Source organism: Hyaena hyaena, unplaced genomic scaffold (genome assembly GCF_003009895.1).
Source record: "Hyaena hyaena isolate Hyena2069 unplaced genomic scaffold, ASM300989v1 scaffold_42, whole genome shotgun sequence".
Classification (NCBI taxonomy): domain Eukaryota; kingdom Metazoa; phylum Chordata; class Mammalia; order Carnivora; family Hyaenidae; genus Hyaena; species Hyaena hyaena.
The window spans coordinates 3433056-3452411 of record NW_024080674.1 but is presented as its reverse complement, the minus strand read 5'-3'; the positions used below and the strand labels follow the sequence as shown (position 1 = coordinate 3452411).

The following is a 19356-nucleotide window of genomic DNA, read 5'->3' as shown; positions in this document are numbered from 1 at the left end:
GAAGGCCCTTCCTCCATGAGAGCCGAGTGTACATGACTCAGGTCCACCAATTAGAGTAATCTATCTCTACAGACACTGACCGGTAGAGTTGGACATGTGCCCCAGACGGAATGCTAATGATGCGGAAAAGGACTTAGGACCTACGACTACAAATGCAGAAAGCAGAGAGGGAGCAAAGGACACCTGTTTGGCTTTTCCTAAACAAGAGCAAGTACATGACGATTTCTGCTTAAGCTTTGGTTCATGTCCCTTCCAACCAAAAGTCTTCATAGACCCACTGGGCAGTGGGACACAGAAGTGAAGTGAGCAAGAGAAAAGATGGGAGAACTTTATGCCAAGTAATTACACCTGTGAATTAGGTCTAGTAGGAAGAATAAGAGTTTGCCAGGAAGACAGTTATTCTGAAAGATGATATGGCCCGTGGTTTCATTAATCAAAACAAACACTGTATTAAAAGAGTCACTTTCTAAATGCTAAAAGATTGGGGGAAAGCTCAATGACCTATTTTTTTTCCCTGATACTGATTTTTTGAGAGAGAGCATGAGGGAGGGAGGGAGGGGCAGAGAGAGAGAGAGAGAGAGACAGACAGACAGACGGACTCTCAAGTAGGCTCTGCAGTGTCAGTGCAGAGCCTGATGTGGAGCTTGAACTTAAGAACCGTTGAGATCATGACCTGAGCCAAAATCAAGAGCTGGACGCTTAACTGACTGAGCCACCCAGGAGCCCCTAAATGACCTATTAATAACAGAGTTAACACCTGCAAGTGTTTGATTAACAACTGAAAATAAGTAGAGTTTGAGTAAGCATATGCCATCTGATAACTAGACTTAAAATATCAATTTTTGAGAATGATTTAAATTCACTGCTGTGGAATGATTCAGTCACACTCCTTCCTATTGATCTTTGAGGATTATATCCATACCTACTGATTGGGGCCAAAACATTAAAGTTTTAGTAATAATCCTGGCTAAACTCCTACTCACGCACTTTCTTAGAAAGCAAGAGTCAGAAGGCACAAATGAAAATCTGAGATCTGTAGCCCTAAGCTAGAGATGAACTGAAAACACATATCGAAGATTCATCAACTACATATTCCTCCTTCCCCTCCATATACCAAAAGCAAAAATATTCCTCTACTCCATATACCAAGAGTAAATGAGGCGGAGTGAGCGTGTCCCATGAGGACATGTCATCTACAGGCTGAATCTGTACAGGGAAAGGTTGATACCACCTCACTGACTGTGAACTTAAGCAAAGAAGTCATTACCTGAGAAAAAGAATTATAATCATTTAGAAAACAAAAGCTCTGCCAAAAGGCTTGGATCAAGTCAAGTGTTGTACTCCGGTTCTCTTCTGAGTTAGGAAGACAAAGAGGAATCCAGCAAACGGTGCTGATTTAGCCAGCTCAAGGTAAGGTTTGCAGGACCTGATGTACCAAGTCAATGAGGCTTGTCTATGCCTGATAAGGTCCCATGCAAAGCCACCAGATCAAGCATGGCATTATTCAGTCTCTGTTTTTAGATGAGGGGTACAAGAAAAGCAGAAAAAACATTTGCAACTGTGCCCACAGAAAAATCAAAAACAAAAAACCCCATAAAACCCCACCTTAAACCTTTGACCAGGCACAGATAATCAAAGAAGCCAGATCAAACTTTTCTGGATATTTTAAGCTACTCCAAGTGTGGATATAACATGGCATTTTTCAGTATTGTAATTCCTCATATTTTTATGCGCATTCTTATGCTTCCTCAGTTCCTAATAAGAACATATGGTGCTAATTTAACATGCCAGAAAATACAGAAGTAAATATGCTAGCATGTCCTAGTTTCCATCACTCCCAAGTTTAAGTGCAACTTTCACATATCTGGGAACCAAAATCTGAGCATACAGGAGTGACAACTAATCCATCAGTTATGTCAGTGAGTATACTTTGTGATTATCTTGAGCAAATGTTTCTAACAATGCTTTGAGAGCTAGCCAGGAATGGTGACTTCTTCCTGGTAACACCTAAACATAAGCTGCTTCGTCTAAACCAGTGGTTTTCAACACCCCCCCCCACCCCTTTTGAAGAGGAAACCCTTGTTTCTAAACAAATCTTAGCTGAATTAAAAAAAAAAAAAAATAGTGAGAGGCTCAGGTTGAAATGGCGGGGGGGGGGGGGGGGGGGGGGGGGGGGGGGGGGGGGGGGGGGGCGAGGAGTCTATTCCGAGGTATCTCCTTGAAATAAGTTACTTGCCTAACCTAAGCTTCTAAGGCAAATTTATGCCAAGGTGGCAGCTGACTGAAATGTAGAATCGGGACCTGGTGGGCAGTCACCCAAAGCAAGAAGTTTGATGGCTACAGCAGAATTCCAACAGTTTACTGAAAATCTCTCCTAAGTAAAATTACAGTCTGATCAGAGGATGGTTATCAGAGGTCCACAATAAGCCTAAGGATTAGAGTACAGTTTATACTTTGATGTTGTCTTTTAAACATGTCTACATTAAGCTGTAAAGGAAAATACACATCTGGGAAAATCTTTTACTGGGGGGATGTTGGGGGTTGGATCAAAGGCTGGAAATTATGCCATTACTAGTGAAAAAAAGTAGCAATTGTATTTTCTAAATTAATAAAAAATTAGGAAGACATTCAAACTACTACAATATAAACAATTTCATTTTTGTTAATATCCTCAATCCAAATTAACATGTAAGAACAAATTCAGGTCCTTGATATTAAAAAAACAAAGTATTCCAATGTTCTAAGTATTCAACTATTTATATAAAGATTTTATAACCCACACTGGGTTTTAAGGGTCAGATATGTTTGAAGTTTAAATCACTAACTAAAAAATACTAAGCTTTGTTATTTTTTAAGATGCACAGACATTTTAAGAAATTTCTCATGAATCCTCATGCTACCTGTGATGTACTTTTTAAAAAAACAGCTTTTGTGATGTCTCTGTCGAAACATTTAGGACCCATTAAAATAAAAACTAGGCAGAAAGAAAACATCATTTGCCTATTTATGCACTCACTCTTCCTCTTACCACCTCCTCAGCAACGTATTTAATACCCTGTCAATATCACAGAGCACAAATGTGGTTATCGTAAAACACAGTTTCTTTTATAATCAATTAAGTGCTTATCTTTCCTGACAATACTGGGATCAGAAGCAGGGAACAGAGACCTCTTATTTGCTTTTAATGATGTCACTAAGCGTAAGCAGGAGAGGGTCAGAGAGAGGGAGACACAGAATTTGAAGCAGGTTCCAGGCTCTGAGCTGTCAGCACAGAGCCTGACGTGGGGCTCGAACCCACGAACCGTGAGATCATGACCTGAGGTGAAGTCGGATGCTTAACTGACTGAGCCACCCAGGCGCCTCTGTATGTTTGTACTTTGAAAAAATAAACCCTGTAAAGCCTTTCTAGAACAACTTTCCAACGAGTGAGGGCATTGAGAGCCCAGAGCCTAGGGCCTAACATTTAGCCTGGAAGCAATCACCCTACTCAATCTTTTTTTTTTTTTTTTTTTAAAGTCAGAGTTCTGAACAGAAGCAGCTAATCTTTCAATTTCCTATAAGCCTGGGCAAAAGACCTTGCAGATTCCAGAGGCTCTTCACAGAAAGGCAGCTCTAGCTGTCGTCGTCACCTTTCTTCTCAATCCCAAGTACCACAGAGCAAGTAAGCGCCTGACAATCCAGGGGCAGAACGCTCATCTGGATTAGCAGATAAAACTGTGCAGCATGAGAGGTAAGAAAACAAAGGTTAGGCTCCCTTCTCCTTAAGTAACAGAAATTGTGAAGTAGCGTTGAGGCCAAAGAAGGGGCTTATTAGGAAAGCCCAGGAGGATGAGGAGAAATTACTTTGCAAATGAAGACACACCTGTACCAAAAACTCAATCTGAATGAATTATTTTGCTCAGGATAACCAGATTAGAACACTGTTAATAAAGACAAGCAGCAGGCAAGAACGTAACCAACTTGTTTTCTCCTATTCTCATCCACGAACTGCACTTTTACTCTCTGATAACGAATCTCAATGGAGTTAATTGTGTCAAATACAAAACTGCCTCCAGAAAAAGACATCTTGATGTTCTTCAAGTCTTGCCCAAATCAATGATTAAATTCCTTAAGCTTTCATACTACTTTTTTGGGAAGTAGAGGGTTATTTACTCGAGGCCAGACGAGGATATTTATGCAAACACAGCATCCTGTACGACGTCTGGTCACAGGAACTTCTGGCCACTGCCGACGAACAACAGGTGAATCCCTCCCACAAGCAGCCCTGCTCGGAGATCGTCTCTCTGCCTGATCACCCGAGCGAGCAGAGCACAGACCCTGCCAGGCAGCCGGTCCCAGGCGGGGAAGCTCCGTCCACAGGCCCAGATCTCTCAGTCCAGCTACAGAAACCTTTAATCATCTAGCCACATAACAGCCTTCCACGCTTCTCTGACCCTTTCTCCTCCCAAGTCTCCCTCCTGCTCCGAGTCACCCACGCTCAGCTCTCTTCAGCACTGCTCCTGCGATCACAGAAGCCAATCTCCAGCAGACAGGCTCTAGTCTGTCAATGTCTTTGATGCCTTGAATAAACTTATTCCAGATGTGTTACAATTAGAAGATCAAATGGGACAACACTTCTTTAGTTCTGGATGTTACTATTTTTTTAAACCTGTATTACTTTCTTTCTTTCTTTTTTTTTTTTTTTAAATATTTTTTATTTATTTCTGAGAGAGAGAGAGAGAGAGACAGCGTGAGCAGGGGAGGGTCAGAGAGAGAGGGAGATACAGACTCTGAAATAGGCTCCAGGCTCTGAGCTGGCAGTCAGCACAGACCCCGACGCGGGGCTCGAACCCACGAACCGTGAGATCATGACCTAAGCGAAAGTCGGACGCCTAACCGACTAAGCCACCCAGGCGCCCCAAACCTGTATTACTTTCTAAAAAAGTAATCCCTCTGCCCAACATGGGGCTCAAATTCACGACCCTGAGATCAAGCCTGGCATGTTCCACTGACTGAGCCAGCCAGGCGTGCCCTGGATATTATTGTTTAATTAATGCTCCTGGAAGGTGCATTTGTGTTGGTGGCAGCCACCTTACATACGACAACAATTAAGATTTTTTTTTTTTTAATATGTGCTGCGTGCTTCAGTATTAGGTGCTTCAGTTGGTGAGAAAAAAAAATCTGTACTGAATCCATGTCTGGTTAGAAGGGAAGTAATTATCAAGTCTTTAAGTATCTTCTCAAGTGAAGGGGCAAGAGCATTCTGATACTAAAGTGGAACACTGTGAATCACTGACAGAGCCTCAGCGTTGCCTAATCTAAACTCTTCTCATTTTACAGATTAGCAACTGAGGTGAAGCAACTGACCCAAGGGTGATCAGCTTGTCGGTGACTGAGCTGGGTCTCAAGGTCATCTTCAGATCTAGGACGCAGCCCTCCTCCCATTACCCAACTTAGATGAAGCACTGATTTCTGACATTAAAGGTAAACAACAAGAGCATGTTAAATACATATACACATCTCAAAGTGCCTAAACTTCAACACTCAAGATTGAAATGACCTTATACAAGCTCAAACTAGCTCAAGAGGTGAAATGGTGATTAGGAATACACACATAGCTCAGGTCAGACAGCCCCATCAGATCCAGAGAATTGAAACAACTTATTAGCTCTGAGACCACTTGCTCTAAAGTGGTCTTACCATCACCATGGATGCCAACTCACTGGACAGTCACACCGGAAGGATATCTAAACTGTAACAATACCTTGCAAAATGAAAAGCACAACCTTTGTATCTCTAAATAAAGCAGCTTTTCAAAAACATGTATCCTATGTCTCTCTTTTACCACCTTCCCATTATCAATACTCGAGCCATGCTATTCCAGAAATGCTGGGGAAAGTAGAGGCTTTTGGTGATCCTTTTTCTCTGGAGTCTAGTCTGCTTTCAACTGCCTCTTAGGCTCCTTTTTGCAAAAAAAGTTCCATTCATTTTTGTTACAAAAGGAATTGAGAAATAAACATACATCCACATAAAAACTGGTACATGAATGTTCTCACAGTAATCACGAACACCCAAGAAAAAACAACTCAAATCTCCATTAACTATTAGATCGAGAAATAAAATGTGGTATATCCATATAATGAAATGATTCAGCCATTAAAAAAAAAAATGAAGTACTGATACATACTCCAACATGGCTGAAACCTGAAAACATTATATGAAATATAATGTGAAAGAAGTCAGCCACCAGAGACAACTTGTTATATGAGTCCATTTACACAAAAGGTACAGAACAGGCAAATCTACAGAGACAGAGAGGGTAAAGCTGTCAAAAGCTAGAGGAGCTGAGTGGAAGCCGAGGGTGACTGCTAGTGGGAACCTGATTCTTTCGTGGGGTGATAGCTGCACAACTCTTTGAATATACAAAAAAAAAAAAAAAAAATCATACTTTACAGGGGTGCATCGTAGGATATATGAATTATATTGCAGCAAAACTGTTACAAAGTCAGAAAAAGGCAACTGTATCGAATATAACAAAATACAGATAAGGCATGGAACACAAGTAATCATATCCAAAGAGTTAACACTGGGTATATTTATCCTTCCGGATTTTTATGCACATGAAGTTTTTCTTTTAAAAGGAAATGAATCTATGGACCTCAAGCATTTTAGTCATGCAGCAAGAAAAACAATGCTGGCTGAAAATTTTTAATTTTTATTCTAAGAACTGTACTTTCCTTCCAACAAGGTAAATGCTAGCACAAATGGCTACCCTTCACATAAAATGTAGCTAGTCTAAAGTGAATGGAGGTATGCTTTCATTTTTTTATTTAAAAAGTTTTATCTTAAGTAATGTCTACACCCAACATGGAGCTCCATGGATCTCACAACCTGAGATCTAGAGTTGCATGCTCCACCAACTGAGCCAGCCAGGCAACCCTGGAGATATGCTTTTAAATCAATTTATACGGTATAAAAATACACATTAAAAAAATTTACCATCTTAACCATTTTTAAGTGTACAGTTCAGTGGTATTAAGTAGTCGTAATATCATGGCGACCATCACCACCACCCATCTCCAAACTCTTTTCATGGTGCAAAACTCTATACATTAGACAACTCCCCATTTCTGACTTCCCTTCTGCACTGGGCAACCACAATCCTCCAGTCTCCATGATTCTGACTAAGTATGTCACATAAGTGGAATCACTAAGTCTTTTTGTGACTGGCTTATTTTACTTTAGCACAGTATCTTTAAGGTTTATACAGGTCATTCTGTGTCAGAATTTCCTTCCTTTAAAAAAACTTTTTTTTTTTTTTTTACGTTAATTCATTTGTGAGACACAGAGCATGAGCAAGGGAGGGGGAGGGAAGAGAGGAAGACACAGAATCTGGAGCAGGCTCCAGGCTCTGAGCTGTCAGCACAGAGCTCAATACGGGGCTTGAACCCACTGACTGCAAAATCATGACCAGAGTCAGTCAGACGCTCAACTGACTGAGCCGCCCGGGGCCCCCCAAAATGTCCTTTTAAATGCTTAATAATATCCAATGCTATACACACACACGTCGTATTTTGCTTATCTTGTTATTCTAAGCCTGAATAATACCCATGCTAGGTATACACCACATTTTGCAGTTAGATGGGACACTTGCATTTCTTCCCCCGTTTAGCTATTGTGAATACTGCTATGAACGTGGGCATACACATCTCTTTTCACACGGTAATTCTGTCTCTGCAGTGGTTCTACCATTTACATTCCCATCAACAGCACACAATGCTTCCAGTGTCTCCCCATCGTCACCAACATTTGTTAATTTTTTTATAACAGCCATCCTAAAGCATAGGAAGTAGGATTTCACTGTAGGTGTGATGTGCGTTTCCTTAATGATGATGAAGGATACTGAGCATCTTCATGTGCTTCTTAGCCACTTGTATGTCTTCTTTGGAGAAAGGTTTATTCAAGTCTTTTGCCCATTTGAGATATGCTTTCACATGTAAAATATACTTGGGATTTCCAAAGCTTAGAATTAAAAAATGAAAAATATCTCATAAGTACCTCTTCAAAAACACTGACCTGTTGAAATGACAGTACTTTGGATGTACCAGATTAAAAATGCATTAAAGTCAACTTCATTTTTAAATTAAATGTTAGCATTAAATGAAACTACAAGTTAAAATATGGCTACTGAAAACACAGATGAACCCTGAAGACATCAGGCTAACTGAAATAAGCTGGTCACAAAAGGACAAACAAATAGTGTGATTCTACTCCTATGAGACACTAAATGTCGCTACTGGAAAATTTAAGACAACAGCACTGAATATGGAACCAAATAAGGTTTGCTAATGATTTGATCAGCATGGATAGTCTGGTTCAAAATTAGAGGCATTTATCATTGATGAGTCTCTGCCAAAAATACGAGTATTTTTATGAAAATACGAAGCATCTGTTAGGATTTCTTTGAACAGGACAGATCCTCTAGAGCAGGCCCCGGATGTACAGGAACTTTGAAGGCCTTTGTAAAATCCTGGACCATTTTGGACAGTATTAAATGAATGACTCTATGGTAACATATTAACGGTCTCCAAATTGCTGAGTACTTAAAAAAATCTCAGTAAAGGGTACCTGGGTGGCTCAGTTGGTTTAAGCATCCGACTCTTGATTTCGGCTCAGGTCATGATCTCACAGGTTAGTGGGACTGAGTCCTACATCTGGCTCTCCACGGGCAGTGCAGGCCTGCCTGGGATCCTCTCTCCCTCTCTGCCCTTCCCCTGCTTGTGCACATGCACTCTTTCTCAAAATAAACAAACATAAAACATGCAGCAGTACAGAAAAGGTTTTCAAAGACTTTCCTTCCATGTGTTAAATTTTTAAATGATCATAAGTTTCTTTCAAATGGTTATAAAGCTAGAACTGCAAAAAGGGAGAGGTCCTAAGAAAAGTAAATTAGGTAGCCTTTTCAAAGGTAACACAACAATGAAAATTTAATTTTAGCAAGTTTTGTTTTCTTCATGTGGTGTGGCTCCTTAACATCAAACCAAGAATCCAGGGAGAAATAAATTGCCCCATTTACTTTATTTTCAAAATTACAATTACATTGTTGCTCAAATGTTCTATTTTAAATACTCATCACAGGTGAGTTCAGATTTAGTAAAGTATTACCTGAAATTACAGTTGACACAGTGTGGTAAAGAGGTATTCATGGCTGTAAATTACAATCACCATGAATCGTTTTTCAGCAGAGACTGATTTTCCTGCTCTCAACTGATGGACTCAGGAACCCTTAAAATATGCAGGACAAGGATGCCATCTCACTATCCAGAGCAAAGAAAATCTATTAAAAAGATCCTGCTTGTTTTTTCCCGTTAAGAGCTCGAGCATCTTCAGCGGGGGCTGACACACAGCAAGTAGGCACTCAAAAAATGTAGACTGAATGAACAGTCCCTGCCTAGAAAGGACTTACAGGGATGACACCCCAAAAATATCTACAGGAAAAGAAGCAAAGTGTCAGATGTGTGACAAACTAAATGAACTGAGGTTTCATAAAAGGGAGAATTCATTCCCAGCAGGGGAGCTCAGGAGAACGTGGAAACAGATGCTAAGCTGGGGCCACTAAGTTAGCTGGGAATCTGCATTCACTGCAAAAACAAAACAAAACAAAACAAACAAATCCTTGCTGGCATACAGTTAAGAGGTGGGAAAGCAAGAAGTTTTAGGAAGTGCTGTACGGAGAGGCCAGAATGGCTGCTACATCAAGCTTCTGTATGATAACGAATGACAAGGTTGGAAAGATAGTCTGGGGACAGGAAAGCAGCCTTAGTGTGAGGCTAGAGTCTGCTGCTGTGCCTGATAGGCCCTGAGGAGATGCTGCAGACGTGGAAGCAGAGAAATGATACAGCTCTACTTGCACTTTAAGGGAACTAATCTGGCCATGTTCAGCAGGTCCCTTTAAAAACAAGGCCTAAAGGAAGTGTATGAAGAGAGGAGTACCAGACCTAGGCGACTGTCAGGATCACCTGAGGGAGCTTACACCCATTTCAGACCTATGCAATCTGGAAGGTCTTTAGGTATAAGGTAAGGTAATATAGGGGTGGCCTGGGTGGCTTAGTCGGTTAAGCATCCGACTTTCGCTTAGGTCATGATCTCACGGTTCGTGGGTTCGAGCCCCGCGTCGGGCTCTGTACTGACTGCCAGCTCGGAGCCTGGAGCCTGTTTCAGTCTGTGACTCCCTCTCTCTCTGACCCTCCTCTGCTCACGCTCTCTCTCTCTCTCTCTCTCCCCTAGAAATAAAATAAAACATTAAAAAAAAAAAAAAAAAAGAAAGGTAATATAAGATATTGAAGGGGTGGCATAAGGTGAAGTTCAAGGTTGAAGCCTATAGCCTACACCAAAATCTGTTTTCCAGTAAGACTAAATTGTTTTTACGAAAAAAAATTTAGCTGACCTATCAGCCACATGTATAATTTTTACCTCAGAGCTTCAAACTTCTGTAACAAATAGGGACACAACACAATAGAGTCTTCCTCTGCTCAAAAGAAAGATGGTACAATGTAGTGATTAAGAACACAGTCCCAGAGCTGGACAGATCTGTGTTCAAATCCTTACTCTTGGCACTTTCTCGCTTTGTGAACTTGAAAATGTTACTCAGTCTCCGGAGGTCTGTTTCCTTATGGTATAGCCAGAAGGACACTATCGCCATTGTTCAAGTGCCAGAAGGATTAAATGAGATGATACCAGTTAATACTTAGAACAGTTATCATTATCATCTTAAGGCAGATCAGATACTGGAATAGTCACTTTGAAAATTATGAGCTCACACCCCAGTAATAATCTTTTAAAAAAATGCGGACTATTATTCCTGAGCATCAGAGGCGGCTGTCACATACCTGTTCCTATACACACTACAATGTGCGTTCATACACCTAATAGTGCTTTCACAAAATATATTTATGGGAACTACTCATGTTAAAGAGTTTAGCATATTCCTAAATTTACAAACTCTGTGGCACTTTAAACTCTTATGCAATCGAGTATCTGCAAGTACCGTCAACAAACCTAGGTGACTTAACAGTGTATGATCTAGATTTTGCGTATTTATTTTTTAAAAAGCATGTGGGTCTTTCTAAGAAGACTTTTGGACTACAAAACTAGTGCCTACAACTGGAAGCTATGATGTTGCTGTTTACCCTGTTACTTGGGCGTATTTAGATTTCAGGTGAGATGCCTAGCTGTAACCACCAGAACCTACAGAACACCAATGGAACCAAAGGCTCTCAAGAGTGTACTTCTGAGAGTGTGCTCAGACTATAAGCTACACGCATGGCCAGAAGGGAAGATGACACCAGAGGGACAAGATGACAGCTGAGCAACTGGAGGGAGGTGTGGGCCCTAACCCTGCACCGATACTACACACTGGAGTGAGTACACGCAATCTTGTTTGAAAGGGAGCAAGAAAGATGCCTCATGGCTTACCTCCCACCACAAAGGATTGAGACCATCTCTCACACCGTAATCTAACTTTAAAGAGTATGAGACGGGGTGGATTTCCCCATTTACTGGGTTTTAAATAGGCAGCCCAGCAGGCAGGGACGCACCATGGGGAATGACTCCGACACTGGGGTGCCTACATAAGAAACCCACAGCTTAGAACTGCTGCTGTCGAGGTAGGTGGACAACCTGGCTTAATAGATGCGTGAACAAGGGAATTCAATTCACAAGTGGGCCTGAGACGACATCCAGGTACATCTACTTTTAATCATTCCAGTAACATGTCCTGGTCTTCTCAACTAAATGGCATAAGACAATCAATCAGTTACTTTTAATCCCTTAATGGTAACATTTCCATGGTCTATCAAAACTACTCTCTAATTTTCCCAGAGTAAGGGAAAGGTAGTTTTCTCCTCATTCACAAATAAAAGAATTTACTTGAATCCCCTTAAGTGTTTCTAAGCTATCTGAGACTCAATGTTTAGGCAAAGCCTTCTTTGTAGCAGAAGCATTATTCTCATAGCAGGCTTTGCCACTTGCTGGCTCAACCCTTACACTTTCTGCAGAGAAGTTTTACCTTGGTGTTGTTTTTAAGCCTGATTCTGAACCAGGACTTTGAGCCCACTGGATAAGACACTCCCAGTCTCAGTTCACCCCTTTCACAAGAGCAAGAATTCTAACTGCTGACTTGTGTTTACAACCCTAACTTAAAATTTTAATGAATTTTTCTATATTTCCACCAGATAGAAGTTTTTTCAGATATACCAGGTTTAAAAAGAAACCACTTATATACAGGTTTTCAACTGTTGCCAGTTCCCACCAGAAAAAGATGCAGATTTTCCAGGGAAGCAAAGGTTTCCACAAAGTCTTCAACAGAGCACAGAGCGTTCAGAAAAAGGAAAGACAGAAGGGCAAAAGCCAGCAATTATCTGTCTAAGCAAAAATAACTGCCCAGAGGAGAGAAGGAATAAGACTGCCCTAAACCAAAACACTGGAAAAAACAACAGGACCACAATCAAACTCTTTTTAGACCCTTGGACAGGCAACTCCAAACCAGACACAGGCTACTTCAATTAATCGCAGGCCCCCCGGCACGATTTTCGCCAGTCTGCTCTTGCCAGCCTCTTGGTGAAGCCCACTTAGGATCCTTGGTTATTCACGGACACAGAAGCACAAGACATCATTCCCAAGTGATGAAGCAGTGGTGTGTGCCCCCATCAGCCAGACAGCACGTGGGAACCCTCGAAAAGCCTGTGTTCAAGGCACAGGCCTGGCACAAACCCATTCATCAGTACATGTCGCAGTGCCTTGATTTCCCCACTTGTGAAACAAAGACAATCCCAAGAGAATTCAGAATGGTTTCACACAGTGTCTGGCAAATGAAACAGGCAGACCATTAATACTCTAATACCACGAAGGCCAGCAAAGAGGCCTTTACACTCACAGCTCACCCTTACTAAAATACAATCATCAACCGCGTCATGTGAAAAGTGACACATAAACAGCAACAAGCCGCAGCCAAGTGACTCAGTTATCAATCTATACCCCTACTGGAGAGGGAGTTAGGATGTGTAGGGATTTATTTTTAATTCTAAGGGAGAGTCAAACAATACATGAGTCTCCTACAGATCAGGTGCACGCTTCTGAGTTAAACCTTAAACTTGACTCTTAAAACTGCAGTATATGTTCAGGGCAGTCTTCCCTTAGTAAACTCTAAAGTATTTATGCTCTCATAATTCATTTCTGAAACACTGCTGAAATTATGGATATATATCTCTAGCTGGTGTGTTAGAACTAAGCTAGGGATCAATACAGGTAAGGAAGCTTGTGAGCGCACTTCAAAAAACTACAGGCAGAGGACAGTGAATGTGTACACAGAGAGAAGAGAATCCAGAAGTAAAAGAATGAAAAGAACTTAGCATTTTACACTGATGAGAAAATGTGCACCCTCAATCAAAATGGTTCCTTTGCACAGCTGGCTCACATTTTATCCGTGACTTCCTGAGATAGATACATATCACAATACAATCAAGTTGATACATATGTATCCCAATTTGAGACGCTTGATTAACACGTGAGGAGAGCCTTCTTCCAGTGAAGCAGAATATGGATTCTCATTTAAGCAGACTCCTAAACTGCCAGATATCAAAGGTAGGTCACAAGCAAAACACAAATCTAAGGGGTACTAAGACCCTGAGAGACTGAGGGAGCACCATCATCCTTCCTCTCACTTTGTAATTAACAGGATGAGGCAAACAATATAAAAATCACAAAGTCACAATGGAATTGTGGCCACTCATGCTGGGCCAAACACGGATGGCTTCTTTCATAAAGTATCTTAACAATTAAGGCAGAAAAGTGGCAATGAGTAAACAAGAAATGGCTTCTACATTCAAAATTATCAATTCAGTTAGTGTGGGGCTGTTTCTCACCCGTTTTAAAACGCCTTCCAAACTAATGACATAAAATGTAGCTTTTTATGACTGACACTGATCCACAGCAGCAAAACAAGGCATTTGTTCCAGACCCAAGGCCAGGAGCTCTTAGAAAACAAGGGGAAGAAAAACTTTGTAAGTTTGCATGACGGTCAGAACATGTCAGGCTCTGTGAATCTAACATAATTAAATTATTTACGTAGGGGAGCAACACTTTAATGTTCATGCCTCTTAGGCAAATAAATGAAAGTTAAACCCCCCAATGGAAAGTATTTTATCTTCTGGAAGACCTAACAGACTTTAAAGTGAAAGTCCTTTAGAAGCCCAGGATGGACACGCAGATTATTACACAATATTGAGCATCTTGGTAAAAAACTATAAATTCGCTTCTAATCTTATAAAATTTTTCATTTTTTGGTACTTTTCACATTTCTTAAAAGTTTATCTAAAAACCCCACAATGTCTAATTCATTTGTTTCTTAGTTAATGTACGGTTTCCCAACCACATCTCTAATGTATGGACTTTGTATTTAATAATAGGACAGTCATTTTCGACTTTAAAAAAGGTTATATTTTGTGTGTATGTGTACACACACACCAATTAACGGACTCATCCTGCCAAGGTCTATTACAACTAATGCAATCTTTGTGACTTACATATAGTTCCCAAAAGACAAAAACTACTACTGAAATTCTGAGGTTTTGATTTCGTCTCTCTCTACCCAAGTATCGATCCCTACTTGCTCCTTTTTAACAGGTCAGCTATATCTTCCTCATTAAAGTAATTCCACAATGAAACACGCAGCCAGCGTTGTGTACATCATCTTAAAGGTAGGAACCAACAGACTGCTAGAGCGCTACATTTTTAAAATTCTAAAAATTCTATACAGTAGCTATTTTTCAAATTTTGTGAATAGTTACAAGGAAAGTGACCTTATTTAACTTTTAGTAATCAAATACAATAAACATGTGCATTTACTTTATAACAAAAATCAAAAGCCATTTTTACTTGATAAAAGCCTATTAGCTGGTTATTTGGTAGCAACTACATGTTCATGGAAAGGCCCATTCTATTCAGAGAATATTTCAAGTTTTTAAAAGCTTAGCAACTCTTGAGATTGGGTCATCAAAAAAAAAAAACATAATTGTGAACTTACTTGACACTTAATCTGTTCAACATGGTGACGTTTTATTTTAATATAAATAGTATTAGAACTTTTCCTGCACTCTGGTTTAAGGAAAAAAAAGAGAAATTTAAGCAAAACAAATTCACAGTGGGTATGTTTACAACCAGTGACTTCCAAGATAGGCAGGGCCAGAAGTCTTTAGAGATTCAAAGCCCAATCTCCTAAATTTTCCATACAGAGACTTTAAGAACCAGAATCAAAGGTTTAGTCAGTTTAATGTACAGCAGCCTCTAATAAGGTAATTTCAGGAAATTTTCAACAAGGGCCAAGATAAAGAAGGAATTTCTATTACAAGTTCAATGAAACAGAATGCCCATCCCCACCCTCTGGTTTATGGAGGCTCTTTTTTCTGTACTTTTAACAAACCCTCATAGTTTACCTAAATTCCAGCTCTCAAGCCCAATTGTTTCACTTTTTATTTGACTACTAAAACCAGGAAACCTTGAAACTGCAAAATACATGCTTTCCAAGAGATCACAGCAAGTTTTCCTGTAGGGGGAAAATGCCTATTTACCACTAAGGACATCAGTTAACATTGTATCTTATGTATAATTTGCCAAAGCAAACAAAAGTACCTTCACAAACTTCACCTCAAACATGCACTCAAATAAGTTGTTTTCAAATTACTCATTTAAAAAACTCATATAAATATATACCAAAGACCAAGTACAGGTCAGAGTTATATCTGTTTAACAAATACTGAGCAGTTTTTAAAATGATAAGTAATACCACTTAGACTTAGTATCTGATTCTTGAAGTCACTAAAAAATTGCAAAAACAATATATAAGTCAGTCTCCGAATGGAATATCTGAACCAAAGTGCCTCCTTTTCACTCACCAAAATGTTACTTGGTAGCAAATGTTCAAGGAAAATTCTCCCTTAAGCCCCACCTAACTGTGTGATTAACTATGTATCGAAGAATGCATCCATTCATTTCCCCATAAATTTACCCTGGTGTATCTATATAAAATAATTGCAACAAAGTCTTAAAGTACCCTCAGAATATGGACAACACCTGTCAGTCACTGGTAGCAAGTACACGTTCATGGAAAGGTCTGTTCTGATCAGAGAATCTGTAAGGTTCATAGAAGCTTAGCAACTCTTGAGACTGGTCATCGAAATAACTAATTGAGAACATAGATTATAACAAGAGCGCAGAATGCAAATGATTAAAACAATAACAGCAACTTAAAAATTTTCTCTTAAACAAGCCATTAAGTCATTTCTCTGTTCAGAACCCAGGACTGCAACCAGCTCTAACCGGTTCCTTGAGGAATGTGGCTAGGCTGAAATTTTGGAAGTGCTGGCTTTGGTGGTGACCAAGGAGGAAGAAGTCTGTGGCCTCCCTGTGGCTGCAGTTCCCACCCTCCAAAATGAATATACCCACCGGTGTGAATTGACAATGTGGTCCAAAGAGCAAGGCAGGAACGGAGTCCAGATCCTCAAAATGGTAGTACAGGGCATAACCACTAGGCCACCTATCAGTTCAGTACAAAAAGTACAACCCTGTGCATCATGGTGCAAAAGCTGGGGCCTAGGTTTCGCATTGTGCATCTCACACCTATGGAAATAACAAGAGGAGTAAAATCTATAGAAATCAACACACCCCAAAAAGCTGGGTGCTCACAGAAGACCGGTGTCAACACTTTTTGCAAAGGTGGTTGGCTGCCGAAGATCATGAATGGCAATTACAAGTCCAAAGCTGGAAGGCAACAAAATTTTGCAATCAACTCTGTTGAGTTGGACAATGAAGAACTCAACATGGGCTCGATGTTTACCAACAAGGCTTTGCAAATCATGACACCCATCTACCTGCTTATGAAAAGTACTACCCCCCACTGAAGTCTAACATGTTTCAAGAAAGATTTTTAACTCTCAAAGACTTGGAAAGATTTGGGCCACGAAGAAAGGAGGTAATCGGCAATACCCCCAAACCCATTACTCTCAGGTTTTAAACTTTCCCCTTTACCATCTGACCTTGGAAAGGCATGGTGACGCATTCAAAGCTTAAGGTGGAAGAACTCCAGAGAACAGGAAATCTGTGCACCAAGGAAGTGCCAAGAACAAATGTGGATTGTCAGGGTCAACAGTTTTGAACAAGTAAAAAGAAGTTCTCAAATGCAGGGTGGATTCTTAAAAAGAAATAAAATCACCGCTCTTGACTCACTTAGTCCTTCGCCATGTTGCTGTCAGCTCACCAACTAAGAGTGCGAGAGTGCGTCTTGCTGGGTCCATTTTCCCATGGTCTGTAGAAGGCGCTGTGAAGCACATCCTGTTCCAGTTCTGGGGCCCTTCCCCCCTCTGCAGCCTTACCCAGTGCAGGGAATGCGCCCCCTACTGACTCCAACACTCATCGCCTTTAGCCGACTTGGCTGCGGTGCATTTTGGGTGGGGGCTGGTATTTTCTTCGTGGCCATAAACCAGAAGCAACAATGCAGATTTATAAAGAAACTGTAGCAAGCTACCCAGGAGATCTTTTTTTTTTTTCTTCATTCTGAAGGTTCAAGACACTGGCACGAGAAACATCAGGGATGGGAACTGGGTGTGTGAGAATGGACATCAAAATGGCAAACACAGGAAACAGTTTGGTTCTTGTTACCTCCTAAGCCTTTGTCTGAGAAATGGGGTTATGGCAAGAACTGTCCAGAGGAACTGGTGAATGCAAGAACACCAAGAAGACTTCGAGCGAATACATGTGCAGCTAAAAGGGGTATTAGGACCTTAGTGCCTGATCTCGCGCAGAAGAGGAAGAGAAGCAATCGCGCCTTTTCCAGCAGACAGGCATCCAGGTTGGGGGGGAGGGGAGGGCAGGCAGGCAGCCCAGAGAAAAGAGGTGAATAAAAGGGTGCTCAAAGAACTCCTCCCCATTCATTGCATTAAAATAAATGATAAATCTTTTCGCAGCTCTCGGAATTTCTTTTTTTTTTTTTTTTCCACCACCTTATCACAAAGTTGGGGCGCCGAACGCTCGGAAGAGGTCGTGCTGACCAGGCAGCTGCGACCGAGAGAAAAGGGGGTGGTGTTGGTGGACTCCGTGGTTAGGGTACGAGGGGGCTGGCACGTTAGGGAGGAAGGGTTGCACGGCGGAGGCAAAGACTTTCCCCACTCCCGTGCCATGCATGCTCCCCGCCCCCCAATCTGTCCCCCCTCCCCCAGCTAAGGGTGGGCAGACCTGGCAGCAGGCTCGTCCCAGGCACTGGGGGTGTGCGTGGGGGGGCTCGTTTGCTGGGGGGAAGCGGGAAGAAGAGATTCGTTCCAGGGATGGGGGGGCAGCCCGGGGCTTGCCGGGGGCGGGGTGGAGGGAGATGCCACCGGCGGCACGGGCTCCGGGGGGCCAGGCGGGCGGCCGGCCGCGGCGGGCTCGCGGGGCGGGGAAGGGGGGTCGGGCTGCAGGAGGAGGCGCCTGGACCCCGCGGCCGAGCCCGGGTAGCGGTCCGCGGCGCGGCGGGCGCCCCGTCAGCCCCGGAGCGCGCCGAGGCGAGCGCGTGTGGTTGGGGGTTGGTGTGGGTGGGGGGGGGTGTGGGGGGGGGGGGGGGGGGTCAACAATGCGCCCGCGGGGCCGGGCGGCGGGGTGGGCGCGCGGCGGTCGCCGCGGCTTACCTTGACTCGGCCTCGAAGCGCGCGCGGGGCCGGCGTGCTCGGGGGCCGGGCGGCGGCGGCGGCGGCGGCGGCGGGCGGATGGCGGCGGCACGGCGGTGGCGGCGAGGGCGCGCCCGGGGCCTCGTCGCGCTCCGGCTCGGCGGGCTCCGGCTCGCGCCGCGGCCGCGGCTGCTGCCGGGGGGCGCGGCGGGCGCAGCAGAGCGGCGGGCGGCGGCGGCGGCGCGAGCGGCTCCCTCCAGTCCCCGCGCGGGCGGCGGCGGCGGCAGCGTCGTCGAGCGGTGCAGACAAAGGAGGGGCGGAGGGAGGAGACGGAGGGTGTGGGAGAGGCGGCTTCACCGGCGCGGGCAGGCGGGCGGCGACGGCCGCGCTCCTCTCGCTCCTCAGCAGCGGGGACCGAGAGAGGGAGCTGTGTCTGAGGAGACGCCAAAATCCCCCTTAGCGCTGCCCGCGGGAGGGGGAGGGGGCACAAGATGGCGGCGGCCGGGGGGGGTGGGAGTTCAGCTCATGGATCCCGGCGGGCGGCGGAGGGGAGACCGGGCCGGCGGAGGCGGCGGCGGCAACGGGCGGGGGAGGGGGCTGATCCCGCGTCTCCCCTCAGCAGACAATACAAGCGCCTCGGAGCGAGTCCCCGAACCTGCCCTAGCCAAAATGGCGGCCGAGAAAG

At 43.1% G+C, this 19356-nt stretch overlaps 2 protein-coding genes across 5 annotated transcripts in view; one reads left to right on the top strand and one right to left on the bottom strand.

The window, feature by feature from the left end:
• BCAS4 (breast carcinoma amplified sequence 4) overlaps positions 1 to 5759 on the top strand; it is an 89722-nt gene extending 83963 nt beyond the window's left edge. Inside the window, exon 6 of the mRNA XM_039230034.1 lies at positions 5320 to 5759. The gene's annotated coding sequence lies outside the window, so the exon portion shown is untranslated. The remainder of the gene's footprint in view (positions 1 to 5319) is intronic.
• The window catches only part of LOC120230450 (activity dependent neuroprotector homeobox), a 32164-nt gene extending 13365 nt beyond the window's left edge, over positions 1 to 18799 (bottom strand). Inside the window, exons 1-3 of one of the 4 annotated variants that reach the window (XM_039230030.1) lie at positions 18693 to 18799; positions 16480 to 16653; positions 15062 to 15132 (exon numbers count right to left, since the gene is read on the bottom strand). The gene's annotated coding sequence lies outside the window, so the exon portion shown is untranslated. Of the gene's footprint in view, positions 1 to 13901; positions 13919 to 15061; positions 15133 to 16479; positions 16654 to 18692 lie in introns of those variants that run through there. The other 3 variants (XM_039230029.1, XM_039230031.1, XM_039230032.1) reach the window with 3 other exon arrangements.
• Between the last annotated feature and the right edge of the window lie 557 nt (positions 18800 to 19356).